This window comes from Dysidea avara, chromosome 10, assembly GCF_963678975.1.
Source record: "Dysidea avara chromosome 10, odDysAvar1.4, whole genome shotgun sequence".
Taxonomy (NCBI): domain Eukaryota; kingdom Metazoa; phylum Porifera; class Demospongiae; order Dictyoceratida; family Dysideidae; genus Dysidea; species Dysidea avara.
In genome coordinates, this window is record NC_089281.1 from 1820869 (window position 1) to 1841058 (window position 20190).

The 20190-nt window shown below is 35.6% G+C and overlaps 1 long non-coding RNA gene across 1 annotated transcript; it reads right to left on the reverse strand.

Moving 5' to 3' along the window:
- Positions 1-2781: 2781 nt before the first annotated feature.
- On the reverse strand, positions 2782-3867 carry LOC136236277 (uncharacterized). The gene is made up of 4 exons (XR_010692058.1): positions 3411-3867; positions 3313-3360; positions 2983-3202; positions 2782-2929 (listed from the first exon to the last, which is right to left on the reverse strand). It is a non-coding gene; the product is annotated as an uncharacterized lncRNA (long non-coding RNA).
- Positions 3868-20190: the final 16323 nt, after the last annotated feature.

A 20190-nucleotide genomic window follows, 5' to 3' on the forward strand; every position in this document is an offset into this window, starting at 1 on the left:
ATACCTTTGTGGACTTGTGATTTGAAGTCTTAGAGTGGGCTGGCATTACAGTGTAGTGGCTAGTGTAGAAATAAATCACTTGTATAATTATACGCTGAACACAGATATTAATGTATATTTCTGTACATATACATAGGTACAAGTAATAATAATAACAGTCTTGATGAGAAATTTATATGTGGTTTAAGGGAATTCTAAAATATACTACATCATACAGCTGCACACAGTACTAACTTGGCTACGATAACTCTTCATCAAGCTCCAGCCTTGCACACCTAAATTGAGATTAACATAGTACTGATAATCTAATATGCTTGAGCTTGTGTGATATATTCATGGTTGTGTGAAATGTGTGCATTAGTGGTGTCTGTATGTTAGCAAATAAACATGGCAATACTCTTGCAACCTAAATGACCTGTACTGAGTGTAGTAACTATATATTCATGGCAGTCTAGCTTGTTGAGCATGAAGATAACAATCACATTCTGTGCTTACTTTATTTTTGCTGAAGTTTGTTGTCACTTGGGTCATCCAAATAGTACTTCCAGTAACAATGTTGTCTGGCAAATTCCTTGCCTTTTCACAGCAAATGCACAGCTCCGATCTTCTACTCTCTTCCTCTTGTTCTTGTTGTTGAGCAACTTGTGAACAATCTCCCTTTTCCATGTCATATAGGCTTACAAATACAACCTGTATTGAATATATACATCAATACATTGTTATCATACATGCTATAAGACCTGTAGTGTTCTATGCAGCAACTATTGATGAGCAACAAGGACATCAAAGACCACTTTATAGCCACGCATATACTGATACAGCGTATACGTATATTAATTTGACAACAGACAAATCACAAACACATGTATGTACTCACAAAGATGCTATCCTTATGAAACACTCCAATCAGACGAAATATTATAACAGGAAGTGTACAAACTTGTTGTGGTAACTTCAAAAATTAAAGCTGTTACTGAAACCTAAAATTGAAAATTAAGTATAGTCATCAAGCAAGGTGTGGTGTTTGAACTATTGTCTAGCCATACGGGATATTGAAACTACTGACTTTTATTAAACATTAAACCTAGCTACAGTTTCATTATTTATAAGCATCTCACTGGAAAACAAATATTAATAGATAAAAACCAGAAAAAAGCTATGAACAAATTAGCCACATATTAGGCTGAGAACAGCAAGTCATTGTATTGTAGTATTGAATACGAAGAAAAAGAACACAATAATGATTATGAAAATAGCTACACATCATCTTATGCATTTAATGCATGTCTCAATTGCTTGGAGAAAAGTGAAAATTTGAAGATCAATGTGGACAAGACACACAAGTATACAACACACACCTGGCCTGTATATAACTAGGCGTTGTCCATGCACTTACAGATTACAGGACCATACAGAATGTCTACATTCACTTTCAAAGTTTGTACTACCATACATAAGATGGACTTTATTATACAGAAAGTGATGTCAGTGAATCTGTGGGGAATACCCTATATCTGAATCTGTAATCCAGCATTGTCATTTGGAGACAAATCAGTTGCACGCCTCCATGTTATGAAGTTGTCATGCTAGAATATTATACTATATAAAAGTTAGAACAAGACCATACGCATATATTTACCAAGTAAAAATATTTGAGTGTAGCTTAATGCAGTGATAGTCAGCTGCATGTACATGTGTGGATATGATGAGTATACAATGTTTGTATGTAATATAATGTAGCATGCACAAGCAGTGTAGTGCACAAGTGTGTGTAGTGTGTGCTTGTGTAGTGCGTGTGTGCATTCGTGCTTGTGTGTAGTGTGTGTGTGTGTGTGTGTGTGTGTGTGTGTGTGTGTGTGTGTGTGTGTGTGTGTGTGTGTGTGTGTGTGTGTGTGTGTGTGTGTGTGTGTGTGTGTGTGTGTGTGTGTGTGTGTGTGTGTGTGTGTGTGTGTGTGTGTGTGTGACTGTGTGTAACATCAAAATTTCACTGAACGAGGAACACATGCATGCCGCAATGAGAAGGTTTGCTACACAAAAGCCACTTGTGTAAACAGATTGTTTAAACAAAACTTTGAAAAACTTCATGTAGCTAGACACTCATGCAAATCCCCCTCAGTTGGTGAAATGTTAGCATCTACATAGCTCTCTATGTGATAGGTACCTTAGTAATGACCTAATGGTCAGATATATACTGGGAAGCCTAGTTATAATATTGTAATTGAGCAAAGTCCTGAATCAATTAGACTGTAGCATGTGCATAATGTAGTGTGTGTGTGTGTGTGTGTGTGTGTGTGTGTGTGTGTGTGTGTGTGTGTGTGTGTCTCTCTCTCTCTCTCTCTCTCTCTCTCTCTCTCTCTCTCTCTCTCTCTCTCTCTCTCTCTCTGTGTGTCTCTCTCTGAGTAGACATCAGTAGAAGGCTTTTTAAATGGCATGCATGCATACATCTATTATTTTAACAACATGCATAAGAAATTAAAAATTGATACAGAATAATGATGATGCAAATCAACACTGATTTTATACATTTACTTGTATACATAATATAATAGAAGACATGGTATATATGTACACAGTATATCCCAACCCATATTATAGTATATAAATGAAATATCATTTTCCATGAGCCGATTTTATAGCAAGAGTATACCACATGAGTACTATTGAGACATATATACATAACACATTGATGTCATTAGCTTAAGTTGTGAATCCATTATAACCAAACAAAATTACAAATATAGAATAAATATACATTCTAAATATGTCATACACAACTATTGAAACTTATATTACTGTGTTGCATTGCACAAATATAAAATTACAGTTCAATACTGTATTAACTTTACAAGTGGAGATTCAATCCTCAGAATATAATATGTACAAGTAGTTCCAAATCAATCTTATCAGCCTGTTGTATTAATTGTTTTACCTGCACACACACACATGTGATAAAGTGTCCTTTATAGTGTAGTGTATTAGTACCTGATAGTATCATTCCACTGAGTTGTCACCGATACAGTGCAGATGATGGTTACACCAGTGACAACGTCACTCAACAAAGTTACTCTGTCCCAACCAATACACATCTCTGACTTGTGATCTGATCCAGTTTCCTCCTCTTGTGCTACTGTAAATTCTTGTGAGTGTTGTGGTGTTGTGTTTGTTCCTTCTAATCTGTCCTCCATGGCCTGACAACCCAGTACTGCTGGTTAACAGTAGGCAGGATAATACAATCTGATATTGTACAGCAATTATGTGAGTTCTTTTAACTTCTAAGCTACGTTACAAATAACAGTTAATTACTATTATTACCTTATGCTGGGTCTCTGCAGCCTGAGTTGAAGTTCAGCTGGCTTTCAACTGTGAAACAACAAAGCTGTATAGCTAGTTATAAATATGTAGTGGATGACCTCATTGTAGATGATGTCAGTTATGGCCTCATTCTCCTTAAGCTTCCACACACAAAACATAGAAGTAAAATGCAAACATACCATATATGGACATCAAAGTCCACTATTATTAGAGACTCATGGATAAAACAGCAATGGATCATCATTATTCATGTTTTGCTATATAAGGGAAAATAATGACCAGAATACAAGACAAGGACACATTTCAACTCCACCTGCCATGTACATATAGCTATAGTCCTTAAAATGATTTTCAGTTTATGATTGTACTTCCTGTCCACACCCACTACGTCATCCCATATTCTCATTTGCTACTATTGTTTGTCCAGCTGCATGTGATTGGTCAATAATAGAATATAGATCTATACCATATTCTAACAGCTACATAGCTAATACATAGCTAGCAGCAAAATCTTATCAACTCTATCTTCACAACAAATTTTATTTATCACTGTAGTTAAAAAGTTGTCTGTCAATCAAGCCACCATGCATCTTTTGTTTTGCATTCAGGATAGTTTTAGTTTCAGGTTTCTGACTCCCTGCTGTGAAGACTTTCTGTAGCCTCCTTGCAGGTCTGTCGTGGGATAGTTCTAATTAATAAATTGTATATATACCAGTACTGTATTACAGGAAATTTGACAAGAAAAATTGAGTAATTTGACAAATAATTGCAAATTTTAATTGTCAAATGTTCATAAGCACTATAAAAGTACATGTTTAGATCTATGAATTCTTGACTTATGTCAATATTAATTGTAATTTGTCATAATACTGATGAAGCGTGGATTCATAAAAAATTCCCGTTGTACAGTAAAAGTTGCATTAAATCCCTCAGTTATACAATTAATTGCAACTACTGCATGGTAAGTACAGTGCTCTTATTATAGCTACTGGATAACTTACTATTCATCAAAACTGATATAGCATGCTTCACTACCTTAGTACATACTATATACAGTGGTTCTTTTAGGTTAATTGAAGGAAACATTTGAGATGGCATTGCATATCCCATATCTTCATGATGTCACAATGTATATTCACACAGTCTCTTCCATTCTGTATATATATGGAGCACCGCATGACAATCATAACAATCGCATTGCTGACAAGCCAATTAATGGAAACTTTTAGTTGTGTAAACAAAATGTTGACTTTGACAGTACAATGGTGCTATCTGAATATATTGACTACCACATCAACTATTTAGTCAGAAACCAACAAGGAGTATGAATGGCTGTAAATAGGTAGCCAAGTACACTGAATAAAGCCTCTGTGTTTAATGTGAAAAGGAACAGATTATTAGCCAGACATACTTGAATGCAGTAACCCATACAACTGCACATATTTCAGTTATTTATAGCTTCTTGAAGTATGCTATGTACCTGGTAGTGGCTGTGTATATATGGGCCGGGGTATTCCCCAACAAAATTCCAATGATCAAAGTACTGTTATAAAATGACCTCACTGATAAGAGGTATTGCCAGCTGTATAGAATAGCCAATTCTCTAAAAAGGCCAATGTTAACTTCCTAATTAAAAAATTTTCACCTGTCTAAAGCAGGAAGCCACTTGACTATTTATAAGGTCAAGAAATTCTGGGCCAAGGTGACGTATATGCAGCATGGTTACAGGTTACATTTAACACATAGACATATGATTATTGTATATCCCACTGATGATACTTACTTCCAACAATGTGCTTGTTTTCTCTAGAAATAGACTAAACTTTTTCTCTAAACTGAGATGACCACATGTGGAGAAGACGCTGGATATCTACAAAGGCACCACACTGAGTATTATACTGACAGCAGTCAGGCAAACATGTATTATGAGCTATACTTTAGACTATAGACCTATCAGTCTAATCATTGAAACATAATGGCTGTGCACACACACAAACAAGCACACACACAAACAAGCACACACACACTATGTCTTGCACAAATACTTGCAAACTCTATATACTTTAGTATATTGGGTGCTTTAGATCATGTGAAGAGTACACAAATAACAAAAACAAGAGTGTGCTATCTACACTCATTATAAAGTTATAAGCATTCTTTCAGCATGCTGTAATGTGTGTAATAAAATTATCTACATGCTGGAAGAACCAATTGAGGAATACTACACACAAATTTCTACTATATACATATAAAGAAATAGTTACTCTTTTCAGTCATTTGTTTGTATTTCTTTTAAATGAAGCCTCGCTGTCTAAAATGAAAAAGGAAAGACTTATTAACTAGACTGTGTTACTATGTAGTAGTATAAACAAATACAACTGAGTTGTCAGTTACAGTATGTGGCTTATGCTTCCCAAACAAACACATTATGAAGTATGTTACAACTGTCAGCACCTGGATTGAGGTGGGTAATCCCCTTAGTCCATATATTCCAATAATATGTGTATACGACATTTGTCAGTTCTCAATGACCTGAATTATCATGTACATCCCATTTGTGTAGCTTAGTAAAATATAATGCTGTACTAGTGAACTATCATGAATAGGTATGTAGCTGCTGTATATGTACATAACTGCTTCACCATGCACATGATCCTTTTATACTTAGTGCTTTTGGGCATAGTATAACAATGTTCAATGGGTAAACATTCTTCAAGGGCTTCATTGCTAAAATGTCAACTGCTTGGCTATATTAATGTAGCACTACCTTATATGGGTGAGTGATGGTTCACAGTGAAAACTCTCTATTACAAACACTTTACAGTCGCCATTTTTAGGATTTTACTTTAACCTATTATCAAGAGTTCATAATATTTGTATAGGAGAGAGGTATATACATGCAGATTGATTGCATGTAACCATGTATAGATGAAGTGTTTCCCTACATAGTTGTAGCAGACAAAATCAGTCATATTTATGTACCATGGAGGACAGATTACAAGGAGCAATCACAACACCACAACACTCACAAGAAGTTATAATAGCACAAGAGGAGAAGACTGGATCAAATCGCAAGTCAGAGATGTGTATTGGTTAGGACAAAGTAACTTTGTTGAGTGATGTTGTCACTGGTGTAACCATCATCACTGTGTCAGTGACATCCCCACTCTCACAACTAGCAGTTAACATTTTCGTGTATAACTACAGTTGTATTATGTTTACAAGCTATTTTAAGAAGGAGCAAGCTGAGAAGTTTACTTCCTTATTTCTCCTATGGGGAAGTCTTGGTATTGTGTTTTGGTAGGTATAATAATACTATTGGTGAACTCTTCTCTGGACCTATGTTTATCATTTGATACTAATAAGTACCATGTTTAACTACCAAAGAAATACAAAGACAAACAACATTAGTAATTAGTTTGATTCTGTTACACCTTATTAGCTATAAGTCATTAAGTCTAAGTCCTTGTAACTAGGTTAGGTAATCCTAAGGCTGCAGTACAAGTTGTGTCAGACCTTCAGTGCTGGTTACAGTAAGGTGTTAATAAACACTTTAGGTTTAAGAAAGAAAATCCATCCCTCCTAGAGGAAGACTGAGTGTGGCCCTGACTAGCATCAGGTGACCTGCAGTTTGAATTCTGGGGTTGGAGGGATTTTTTTTCATTACTTTGGCCCCTTTTCTGTTACACCTTATTAGTTATAAGTCGTTAAGTTTAAGTCTTTGAAATTAGGTTAGGTAATCCTAAGGCTGCAGCACAAGTTGCTGTCAGACCTTCAGTGCTGGTCACTGTAAAGTGTTAATAATAATGATCACAAAAGAGGCGATACACAAATGGCTTAATTTGCAATGGCATGCCATTCAGAATTTTCCAAATTGAACATGAAAGTGGTAAACCTGTATTGCAAACATGCTTTAGTGTGGTGACTGTTATCAAGAGTAAAATTATGGAAGAGAGAGTATCCAACTGCCATATACTGCATCAAAAAATTAATGAGCATGTCAAGTAGAGAAGCCATCCTGTAGTGCTATCAAAGTTACTGTTGAATGAAGTAATAAACGCCTTCCATCAGTTGATCTTTGGAGGATAATGAGGTCTTTAAAATCCACCAAGAGACCTGCTGGCAGATTCTTAAAATGATCTTTGTGCTAGGTCTCTAACCTATGCTTAATTACTCTTGCTGTTATGAACACTTCAATATTTATATGTGGTAAGCTCTATGGAGAAATCACATGGTTACATTCTGCATATCTTGTGACATGGGTATTCCCCTTAGTCAGCTGTGATGTCATTACTTTATTGATACAGCCACCCAACAAATTTTCAGTGAGACACAAGGATTTTACTATTATCAGAACACACTCACATGTCATCTACCAACATCTGCCTTGCTTTCAACATCAGGAATGATACCAACCTTGACCTGACTTTATCGATAAATCAGTATTGGGAGGACAAGTACTTTATTTTTGTCTTGAGTTGGGACTACTGGTCCCAATATTAATCTAACAAAGGTGAAGTAACCAAATAGTGGTACACATTTTTGCTGTATAGAAATTATAATTATCATAACAAGTTCTCAATCATTTCTTTACTATCACATGCTGAGTGTAGTGTATAGTTATACTGTTGAGACAATTAACTGTCTCAGTAAAAAGGTGTGTGTTACTCAGATGTGTATTGATGTTTGCATTAGAAGATTGAATTACTCTAATAAAACAATCAAAGAACTTGATTCTAATGTATGTATATACCCAATTGCTTGTCTTGCATTTCCTTATCGTATACAGTTACTTGAAAGTAAAACATCAGATGTTGACTGAGAATTTCTAGAAGCAGGAGGGCATTTGTTAACAGAAGGTTAAACTTGTAGCTGCAATTATAACCAGTTCAGAAAACTGTTAATGAATAAATAAGTCCAGTGAATTGTATGTACCTTATTAGTTGTTGTGGCATCAAACTGTCATCCATGACATGGTGGAAGGAATAAGTGTGGGTAACAGAAGTAAGAACAGGACAAAAATTTTGAAGAGGGGATCCCTGACACCATGAATCCAACGGTTTACACAGCAGGCCAATAGAGCTGGTGTCATGATGAGAGGCCAGTGACAAAAAAAGTTGTATATACCACACAACCTCTCAGCCAACTTCTGGATTGAGTGCCTTAAAAGCACCACAGAGTTTAGTTTAGTACAGATAATTAGTAGCATTTCAACTGATATGGCAGGTTGTCTGGTGAAATAACAGTGTACATATGCAGAGGTCATGAAATAGGACCAGCTCATATAATGGTCTTTTTCTTTTAATTATAGCAGAACTATTCTTGTGGATGTTCTGTTAGAGTGGTTGAGGTTCAGGCCTATTAGTATTGAATAGTTGATCTGCTAGAGTAGTTGGTTGCCAATACTATAATTTTGACCAACTCTAATTAATTTCTTAATACCCTAACAAGGCAAGTTGCCTCTATATACTTATCTATCTCAGTTATGCTCTTGAGTAGAATAATGAAACTGTTCTGTGTAAAGATAGATTGATCAGCGACCATAGCAAGTATGTAAAGTTAACCCCATAATTATCATGATGTTAACTATCCAGTCATTGCGTCATTGTGTACAGGTGTGTACTTGATCATCCACATGATTATCACATGCTCACAAACAGGCTATGACACTACTGCTGTTCAACTATAGTGTTATAGTTTTTTCAAATGCATTAAGTTATTGAATTTTATCCTTGTACATATGAACCACACACCTACTAGACAGTGTCTAAGGAATCACTTGTCTACATGGATAATTAATAGTTACTAGAGGGTATGGGGTGTTGTTTATAGTTATCATGTCATGTTCACTGTACTATACTAGTACTAGTATATTCATTCATTTGATTTATGGGATACTGTTAACAATATGTGACTACGACTGACTGATCTGACCATGTAGGCATAATCCATAGCAAACATTTAGTTGATCAGGAGTCTAAAGGCACAGCAGAAACATGTTGTGTGTTAAATTTGTGTATTGCAGTTCCCTATGTCAGTTTGAGTTGTAAAATGTAACTAATTCCGTTATGTGATAATTAAGATGCATGACAATTGAAATTGTTAAAAATCAATTAAAATGGTAGAATTACTACAATGCCAAATAGCCAATAGATAACATACACAAACAATATATTGTTCATATAAACAGGTAATAGTTTATATTACTTGTACAAACTGCAGACATATAGTAAACAAAACAATAAAACTAGCTATTCATGTTCAGTAGGCATATTCGGTTTCCATAGTAACAACTTTTACTGGCATTCCAGGCTTGTCCATCAAAATTTTTATATTGTAATGAAAGCTCAAGTTTAGACAATCTCAGTATGTTTTTAAGACAATATAAATTGTGGCTGTTCTATTAGAGTGATTGTTCTATTAGAGTGGTTGACTGCTCTATTAGACTATCTCGATTTTGTATTGTATTTAATACAAGTACTGAATGAGGTAGCTACTAGGAGCACTCAATTTAGAGTGGTATTTAGCAAACTATAACTAATGGACTTTTGCTACTGAAAATTTGGACTTGTGCACTAAAATTGTGGACCTTTTCTCCAAGAGGGCAGTTCTTCAGAACCCCCGAATCCCCCTGGCTACAGGCCTGTAATTCCTAGTGGAAGTTGTATTGATACGGTAACTACAAATTAGTCACTGATGATTTTATAAGGTCAACCTGTGTAAACTGGCCATAGTAAATGTGCAATTTGGATACAAACTAATTTAATCTTGCATTTATTGCTGCAGAAAATATATTTTGTATAAATCTATGAATACCTTTGTGGACTTGTGATTTGAAGTCTTAGAGTGGGCTGGCATTACAGTGTAACGGCTAGTGTAGAAATAAATCACTTGTATAATTATACGTTGAACACAGATATTAATGTATATTTCTGTACATATACATAGGTACAAGTAATAATATAATAATAACAGTCTTGATGAGAAGTTTATAATGTGGTTTAAGGGAATTCTATAATATATTACATCATACAGCTGCACATAGTACTAACTTGGCTATAACTCTTCACCAAGCTCCAGCCTTGCACACCTTAATTGAGATTAACACAGTACTGATAATCTAATATGCTTGAGCTTGTGTGATATATACATGGTTGTGTGAAATGTGTGCAACCTATAGTAACTATATATGTCATGGCAGTCTAGCTTGTGTGGGCATGTAAGCTTACAATCTGTATATTTTGTTTACTTTGTTTTTGCTGAAGTTTGTTGTCACTTGGGTCATCCAAATAGTAATTCCAGTAACAATGTTGTCTGGAAAATTCCTTGTCTTTTCACAGCAAATGCACATCTCCAATCTAGAATTACCTGATCTCTATCCATATTATGCTACCTTCAACATTTAGAGAAATTGTGCATTGTTTACGGTTAATTTTTTTGATAAGGCTTCTTATACATATTACTATATACTTCCTTTGAAATGTAAATAACAGTCGGTTTATTATATTATTACCTTTGGGGATTTTATGAAGACTTGCTGGTCTGAATTTGAAAAAAAATGTATAGACACATTTGATAGAGGTATGAGGAAATAGTCACTATCACTAATAACAGAATCACTAGATCACTCTGGACACTAAGGTGATGTTTCTCACTTATCTTCTCAGCTGTCTGTAATGTTCTTTGGAAATTGTATTGAAGTGTTGACTATAAGCGTTCTTACAGCTAAATGTTTCTATGTTGACAGATGTAATTGTAGTTAGTTGTGGTATCTTAGTATTTACTGTGGTCAAGTACAAATAAATGGCAGCTGTAGACACTTAGTGATGAAGATGTATCAAACCTATTGCATCATCTTGTTACCATGGTATTGTAAGCTACCTGTCTTTAACATAAATGATGTGCATAATTGGATACATCATATTGGCATGCTTTGAAGTCTCCCTCCCTAAATTTTGAATCACATGACAACACCACCTAACCACATACTGCACATAGCAAGTAATCTCCTTTATCATACAACATTAATATCACTTAATATTGCTTGTCAGTTTAACCCGGTCAGCAGGGCTTATCCTGTTGCGAGTGGGTTGCCACTGTCAACAGATGGTGGTTTTTTTTGGTAGGTGTCACGGTGCAGGGTTCCATGGATTCTCCTATTAATTCTCCAATAGGCCCCTTTTTCAACAATTTTACATTATATATACAGCATGTTTTACTACAAAGGCTTGGAGGTAGGAATGCTTGGGGATTCTAACATTCTCTGAAGCCACAAGAATTTCCGCATGCCAAAGAAAGGCAACTGTCTTTCCCTCCAAGCCATAGGAACTGTAAAACCTCTGGGATATTCCCTGCACACCCACCGCAAAGAATATCCCCAAATCAAAGCGATTTCCAGGTTGGTGTAAATGTGTGCCGTATCGAACTGAACTATGCTGAACCACTTGTATCAAACTGAGCTATGTCGAACTGCTCTGGAGTGGACCTGCCAGGGATGTGGGTCTGGTTCAATCTAGTTCTACATACCCAATATAAACAGTTGTGACCTTGCAATTCAACTTAGTTGTAATAAACAGAATAAAATGTGAAAAAAACTACAGCTAAAATGTGACTGTAATGATGAAAAGTGTGGTGTAAGGAGGTTTGTACTATGTGTTATTCTGACTACAGGATGAATGAAGCTATAGGTTTTCATTGGAGAAGAAGTGGACTTGAAGCATTGTGGTTAAAAAATAGAGACTGGTGTTGGGTTATATAGTCTGTGTGAGGAATAGTAAACATCAGTGCTGCTCAGCAATAGCATCTCTCGAGTAGGAGGCACTAACCATTCATATAGAGTACTGCACAGCTGCCTGGAAAGTGCGTGTGTGTGTGCGTGTGTGTGTGTCCAATTTATCCCTCAGAATCTGTAGTGACGGATGAGGTAGTGGAGTTGGCAGCCAGGTGGCCAGTGGACGTAAACAATTAAAAGAACGAATGCAGGGATAGGTGGTCAGCTGTGCTATTATTGTACCCCTGCTAAGTGTCTACAAGTTACATCAATCTTGAAATTAGAAAAAAAAAACAACAACAAAGGACCATGGGCTGGATTACAAGTACATGGCGGTTTATAGTGTCTATTCACAGCAGTGACAACTCAGGAATGGTCAAACTCAAATCGTACCTGACTTCCTCCCGAAAGCTCAAACAATTAAAGTTACTATGATGTTATATTTGACCCCATGTAGTGGTAAATACTTTTTTTTTCTGCAAAGGCACCATAACTCTGGCACCTCTGTTTGGATCAGATGATTGGGAGTCCGGGCAACAAAAGCAGACTCAACCCATTCCAATCAGCTAAGATTTACCACCAGAGTGAAACTTTTTCATTCAGAAGTATATTTAATGTTGGCTGCTGTTGCATACATGCAGAACATGAATGATTTGGCACAACCAACAACTTCCATGGCTTGCTTTTCCCACATAATCTGTCCTTCATCCTAACCATATTAAGTATGATTCCCAGGTGACCTTCTACTTTATCGATTCCCCTGGAATACCTTAATAGTTGCAGATTAGAATAATTGTATACAAGTTGTGCTTCCCATTAGAGCTGCTCTTGACAATTGAAGGTAAGAAGTTCGATAGAATATTGAAGTTTAAGGGCATGACAAGCATATACCTAAAAATATTTGATATGGGGTGATATATATATTTTAAAATCAATTATGCCAGCAAAGTACCATAACCAAGTTAAACTATCCCCTTAATGGGTCGAGGTGGTGTGTGGGGACTGTGGGCAGGAAGCAGCAATTCAGCGAAAGCAACAGTCTTAAACAATTTATCCATAGTGTGTTTCCAAGACTAGATGGTTCCTACCCGGAAGGCTGGATATTCTTTCCAGTTGAGCTTGTTTTCAAGTTGCAAGATAGCAGGTAAAGCATTTGGGGTCATTCAAGGGATCAAACTCACTGGCTGTTGTTTGAAATGGTTGGGCTTGCTGGCCTCATCCCAGGTGTAACATGCTCCATTTTGTCTTTGTCAATTCTCCCTCTTATATTCTCTTAATCAGCTTGGCTGGCACTGGACATAGTCTCCATTGTATCTTGGTATGAATAATATCTACGGGGTCGGGATCCTTGAAATGGCCAACAGGTTAGAGAATTGGTGATTAGGTACCTCTTCTCCTAACCAAATACCATCACGTGAATGGGCAACATGTACCATGCCATTGAAAAAAGTTTATTTCCTTAAGTGTCGCAAATCACAAAACATATTTCTGTACTACAGTAGGTAGGGTTTCCAATTCAAATTAGGAAAGTGCTTCCTTTTGTTGTTTCTGGTGATTCTCACACAGACTGACCTTTAAGATAAAGCAAACAAGTGCTAATTTGTTATTAGATTACTTATAGCATTGGATATCAGCATAAGTTGAACACACAAAAACATACAAAAAATGGTAACGTGACCGAAAATATCATAATAGTTAAATTGGGTAGCTTATTAGAAAACCACTGTATTTTAGGGTGACCAAAGTCACAATCAGTGTATTTCCTTGCCTTATAATGAAGACTTCTACATCTTGTAGTGCTATAGCACATCCTTTATAGTTGTAATGGGATTTATGGCCACATGACCACTTTTTGGGTATTTACAGTTAAAACTGCGCTGATATTGAAAGTAATAGACAGTTTAATAATATATTACCACTTGTTTGGTTTATCTTCAGGTCAGCCTGTGTGAAAATCATCAGAAACAATAAAAAGGCTGAGGCATCATGCAGTGGAAATTCTATAAGAAGGGATTTTTGGTCATGTGACTACTTTTTGGATATTTACTTATGTTAAAATTGTGCTGATAACAACTGCTGCAAAAAAATCCAATAATAAATTAGCACTTGTTTGCTTTATCTTAAAGGTAAATCTGTGTGAAAATTTCTAGAAACAAGAAAATGAAGCATCTTCCTATTTTGAGTGGAAACCCTACATTAGGTGCTCTACGTATTGTGAAGATATGTAGTAGCTCAGTATCTATACACTCACATTATGCATGTGTGCAATGGTATGTATCCACATGCTGGAAGAACTAATTGAGGAATTCTAAACACAGTTTTCTACTATACAGTGGAACTTCAGTTATCCAGATCTCACTTAACCGGATTCTCGATTAACTGAATTGCGGAAATTACTGTTCTATTAGAGTAGTGACTGTTCTATTAGAGTAGTTGGTAATGCTGACATTTTAAAAATGCTCTTTATGTTATTTATACACGGTTTCAAAGATATGAACTTTTCAGACTTATAGACCACCCTGGCCCCAAGGGGTTCAGATAATTGAGGCTCTACTGTGTATAGCTCAAAGACGTAGTTACTATTTTCAATGTTTTTGCAAGGAATCTATGTATTTCTTTTGAATGAAGCCTCACTGTCTAAAAATGAAAAAGGAAAGACTTGTTAACCAGACTATGTCATTATACAAACAAAGGTTAAACAATCCAGGTGCTGACAGTTGTAACATACTTCATAATGTGTTTGTTTGGGAAGCATAAGCCACATATGTAACTGACAACTGAGTTGTACAAGTTAAGGTGGGTAATCCCCTTAGTCCATACATTCCAATAATATGTGTATACAACATTTGTCAGTTCTCAATGACCTGAATTATCATTCCATTCCATTTGTGTAGCTTAGTAAAATATAATGCTGTACTAGTGAACTATCATGAATAGGTATGTAGCTGCTGTATATGTACATAACTGCTTCACCATGCACATGATCCTTTTATACCAAGCTTAGTGCTTTTGGGCATAGTATAACAATGTTCAATGGGAATTTCATAAACTTTCTTTGTGTGTAAACAAAGGTTTCATTGCTATAAAATATCAATTGCTTCATTGGCTATACAACATTATAGTAATGTTGTATGGGTGAGAGATGATTCACACCATCAACAGAGAAGAAACTCTCTATTACGACCAGAATTTTGTTAGGTACCAGCTTATTATGCTTTTAAATTTACCTATTATGCAATCCTGCAGTGCTATGCTCAATACTTTATGCTTCAGCTTCTTATTTTACTAATAAATTTGTTTGTTAACTTTTGGCTTGTAATAATAAGCATGTAGTCAATTCAAAGTAAAAATAATATTGTTGCCTATGGAAATGTATCATTTTGTGAATGAATGTGTTCAACAGTCATGTCAGTTAGTCATTTGACTGTTCTATAAAAGTTATTGCTTGTTCTGTGTGTATTTCACAGACAATTACAAGGACCTACATGCAGTATGGCAAGTGCTACAAGGATATTTGAATATCATGCTGGCATTAATGCTTCAGATACTTTTATGCTTAAAGTTATGGCAGTATGATAGACTAATGTTTACCCATTTTTGCTGCCTTGCAATCATCCAGTATACAGTATATCACCGCCATGAGTGTAGCTACCACACCTGAATTATACAGCAACTTGTATGTAGTGATGAAACAACTTAAAGACTTATCAATATGGAAGTGGTAGGTTATAGTAAACATGCATAAGTCTAAGGCTTCAGAATTTAAAACCATAAATGTTATGGTTCAGGACAAAGAACAAGTGATGAAGCAAAATAGATGGTGCATGCATGCATGGCTTATGGATTCCCACACTGACAGAAAAATGAAGTAGGTTGCAAACTTGCATTTGAGGTAGGTAATCCCCCTAGTTTTATGACATCATAATTGCAGTATGTATATAGTATAATCACTGGTGCAGAAAGTGAGTTGTGAGCACAGCACTTCGTAGTTGCTTGTCAAATATGAAGTAGTTGAAATGTAAATACAAAAATTGATTGCATGTATAGATGGAATATTTGTAAGCTATCCTGTGTGTTCTATCTAACAAAGTCATAGTCATGTTATGTGCCATGTTACCTGATGTAGGACAAATTACAAGGAGCAATCACAACTCACAACACTCACAAGAAGTTGCAGGAGGAGACTGGATCAGATCCCAAGTCAGAGATGTGTATATTGGTTGGGATAGAGTAACTTTGTTGAGTGATGTTGTCACTGGTATAACCATCATCACTGTGTCAGTTACCCATCTCTATCCTCACAACTAGCATGTTAACATTTTGTGTAACTACAGTTGTAGTTAATACATAATTAGACTGTATAATTGTGCTTACAAGCTCCTTATAGGAAGGAGCAAGCTGAAAAGTTCACTCCCTTATTGGGAAAGTCTAAGTTATAGTATTGTGTGTTGGGAGATATAACATATACAATACTATTGGTGAACTCTTCTCTGGACCTATGGATATCAATTGATAACATTAATTATATACCATGTTTTAACTACCTAGGGAATACAAAGACGAAACAACATTAATAGTTAATTTGATCACAAGAGGTGATACACAAATCATTTAATAGCACATGCAGAATTTGCCGAATTGACCATACATCTGGTAAACCTTTAATTGCAAACATGCTTTAGTGTAGTGACTGTTATGAACACTTCATTTTATATGGGCAAGCTTCATTGAGAAGCCATGTGGTTGTATTCTGCATGTCTTGTGGTATGGGTATTCCCCTTAGTCAACTGTGATGTCAACTGAAACAAGCTGGAGTAGCTAGTGCACAATATTAAATCACAGTAAAACGATAAGAAGTGTTATATCCTTACTGTGCAGGGATATAACACTTCTTATTGTTTTACTGTGATTTAATATCGTGCACTACTCCAGCTTGTTTCAGTACTTTTTATCGATGTGCTGTGGTCTCTACTCTTTAGTTGAAAATTTGTGTACTTGTTTGTTAACATTTTTGTAAAATAAAATTATTATAACTGGTGAACTCCGCCTGAAGCAATGTCAAACAGTGAAAAAATCAAGCCCATAACCTTAGCCATTATCAAGTTGTGCTTAGGCATCAGTGAGTCAGTCAGTCAGGTACTCAGTCAGCCAGTAGAAAATTCCACCAAGATGTAGTGTTTGAACTATTGTCTAGCCTTATGGAATACTGAAACAATAACTTTATAAAAAATTTAAGTTTCATCACTTGGCAAACAAATATTGATAGATAAACACTATCCACAGAACAAGCACCAAACATGTTAGCAACATACTAGATTGAGAACAACGTGGGGGCAGGTTATTGTATTGTAATATTGAATATACTGCCACAAGACTAAGAACACAGTATGATATGATAAAGAATTAGCTAAAGCAAACAAACTCTATTAGAGCTCATGCAGTAAGTTTTCATGCGTTTGTCTAGACAGCAATAGACACTCTAACATGTAGCCATATGTATAATGCACATTATCTCTTCTTATGCATTCGATACATGTCTCAATTGCTTGGAGAAAATGTGAAAATTTGAAAAGTAGCATGGACAAAATGACTTTGTTGTATTAGAAATATTCGCGTGATTACAGATAAAGTTGTATTGAAGTTTTCATTTAATTGGTTGTTTAAACATAGCTGTATGTGTGCATGTATAATAGTGTTGGCTGTACATAATTATCTGTATATTTTTACAGTATTATAACTCAGTTTTTTTTTCAAAACACATACGTATTACAAATAAATACTGCCTTCAATAATGCTTCACAAGTGGAGACTAGCTCAATCCTCAGATTATAATATCCTTGTATTACATGTACAAATAGTTCCAAATCAATTTTATCAGCATTGCTTTATTGGTTGTTTTACCTGCACACACACACACACACACACACACACACACACACACACACACACACACACATATGATAAAGTGTCCTTTATAGTGTAGTGTATTGGTACCTGATAGTGTCATTCCACTGAGTTGTCACTGACACAGTGATGATGGTTACACCAGTGACAACACCACTCAACAAAGTTACTCTGTCCCAACCAATACACATCTCTCTGACTTGTGATCTGATCCAGTCTCCTCCTCTTGTGCTACTGTAACTTCTTGTGGTTGTTGTGGTGTTGTGATTGCTTCTTGTAATTTGTCCTCCATGGCACTTCAACCCCGACAACCCAGCACTGCTAGTTAACAGCAGACAGGATAATATAATCTGATTAACTATGGCCATAAATATTCACTTGCATAATATATTATTTTGTACAACAATATGATAGCTTTGTATGTGAGTTCTTTAATTATAAATATAACAGTTAATTACTCAATTATTTACCTTATGCTGGATCTCTGCAGCCTGGTAGTTTTTAGTTGAAGCTCAGCTGGAATGTGAAAAACAAAGCTATACAGCTAGTTATAAATATGCAGCAGTGGATGACTTCATTGTAGATGATGTCAACTAAGCATAACACAGTAGTAAAATACAAACACACCATATATGGGCATTGAATTCCATTAAATTTTAGGGACCCATATGGATAAAAATGACAATGGACCATCATTATTTCATATTATCTATATAAAAGAGCATATATAGTGACCAAAATATCAGGAGATATACTGATATAGAGAAATTCAACTTCACCTGCCATCTGCAAAGCTAGTCCTTAAAATGGTTTTCAATTTATGATTGTACTTCCTGTTCACACCCACTATGCCATCCCATATTCTCATTACTATTGTTTATTCAGCTGCATGTAATAATAGGGCTGGTAAATTGACTATATTTTAACAGCTACATAGCTGACAAGATAGCTAGCAACAACTTTTTTCTATAAGGTGAAACAATTCAATCTAGGTATGCATTAATTATATTTCGTGCATCAAAATTAAAAATAGAATGTTTGATGACATAGCAATGAAGGATAGTTAGAAGTGATCGTGATGCTTAAGTACCTGGATCCCAGGCTACATGGCTCCTCAGCCACTTGGCTAGACTGCAAGCTGTCTGTGGATCAGGCCACCATCTGGTCTTACAATCAACATAGTTTCAATTCCAAGTTTCTGATTCCCTACTGAACAGACTTTCCGAACCTCTTTTGCAGGTCTATAGTAGGAATAGTTACTAATAAATTGGCAGGAATTACTATATAGATTATCATGAATCGTCCTGCATGTTAGAAAAAGACAGCAACTATATCAGTAGGTGACATTATTTTTTAATGGCAACATAATACTTACTGAACAGCTGCACTGTAAAAGTTGCATTAGAGCCCCTACAATTAATTGCAACTACTAGTACTGCATAGTACAGTGCTCATATTGAACAATGTTAGCTATAGCTACTGAATAACTTACTATTCATGAAAACCAACACAGTAAGACACTATGTAGCTTCACTATACCTTAGTGCAAACAGTGATTCTTATAGGTTAATTTTTGAGATAGCATTGCATATCCCATATCTTCATGATGTCACAATATATATTCAAGCTAGCCCACACAGTCTCTTCCATTCTGTATATGGAGCACCACATGACAACCATAACAATTGCATTGCTGACAGGCCAATGGAAACTTTTAGTTGTGTACACAAAATGTTAACTTTTAGCTACTATGACAGCACAATGGTATTATATTGACTACCATATCAAATATTTAGTCGGAAACCAACAAGGAGTATGAATGACTCATTGTGGCTGTGGACTTGTTTATAGCAAGTGTACACTGAACATGGACCTCTGTGTTTAATGTGAAAAGGAACATTATGTTAATGCAGTAACCCATATACAACTGAACTTTTTAATAGCTTCTTGAAGTATGCTATATACATACCTGGTAGTGGGCTGTACATGTGCTGGGGTATATTCCCCAACAATATTCCAATGATCAAATTATACTGATGAGACCATTCAGTGGAACCTGTTTTAACAGTCATTTGTATAGAATCACCAATTCTCTGAAAAGCCCAACCTATATAAAGTAAAATTTATACACTACTCCACCTGTCTAGCTGCTTACTACCCCAAAATTTTTGGACCAAAGGTAATAAAGCAGGTGACATGATTAT